The sequence below is a fragment of the Pseudomyrmex gracilis genome, unplaced genomic scaffold (genome assembly GCF_002006095.1).
Source record: "Pseudomyrmex gracilis isolate BER0280 unplaced genomic scaffold, ASM200609v1 scaffold_174, whole genome shotgun sequence".
Taxonomy (NCBI): domain Eukaryota; kingdom Metazoa; phylum Arthropoda; class Insecta; order Hymenoptera; family Formicidae; genus Pseudomyrmex; species Pseudomyrmex gracilis.
Genome location: NW_018020758.1, coordinates 34455 through 35307, shown reverse-complemented (window position 1 = coordinate 35307; position 853 = coordinate 34455).

Sequence of the window (853 nt, the reverse complement as noted above, 5' to 3'; positions counted from 1 at the left end):
TATGTACATTTATAGCGATTTACCAAGTCATGGTGCGCAGAAACATTTCAAACGTTTCTTTGAAATTACTAGAGATTTTTTTCAATTTGTTCTTTAGAACATACATCATTTCATTAATTTCTATATTGTAAAAAAAAAAAAAAAAAAAAAAAAAAAACAAATTAGAAAAATATTGGTTTTTGCGTAAATATTCAAACTTAAAGTCGCGTGGATCTCACAGACCCAGTCTGGACAACTCGTAGATCATTTTTTATGTCTGACACTGAAGGATTAAGATTGTCGTATTAAGATCTAGATGTTTAGAAAGATAATTTGTCAGTGAACGTATACAATGGGTCTCTGTCTTGAGTGCCAAGTCGATACGTAAGTGATAACCAACACACGCACACACACACACACACACACATACACAGAGTATCGAGAGTCTATAAAAGGAACTGATCAGCGAGATCGTTTTGAGCGTCGTATCTGCTATTCGACAGACTATAAGCGGGATGATCAAAAGCAGCCCCCATGCGGCGATGTTCCAGCAACCGCATCCGCGATGACATTTTAACTATGCCGACAGTCAAGGAGTCTCTGCCGAGAGCATCAACTCTGTGCGTCCCACAAGGTGGGAATTCCCTTTGACGTCCATATATGGATATCGGACTCGGCTGCTGTTGTGTTAACCGATTGTGTGTTACTACTCCCTCGTACACGGTTACGTCAGATTGGTGTGTACCTCGCTCGCAGCGACGAGCACAAGTCAAAATGCATGCGCGTGTGTGTCCTGTCTACAGAAGCATGAAGTGTCCACATAAACTGGCTGCGACAGCCTCAGGAAGTGGTTCGTACTATTGATCGATGTTTA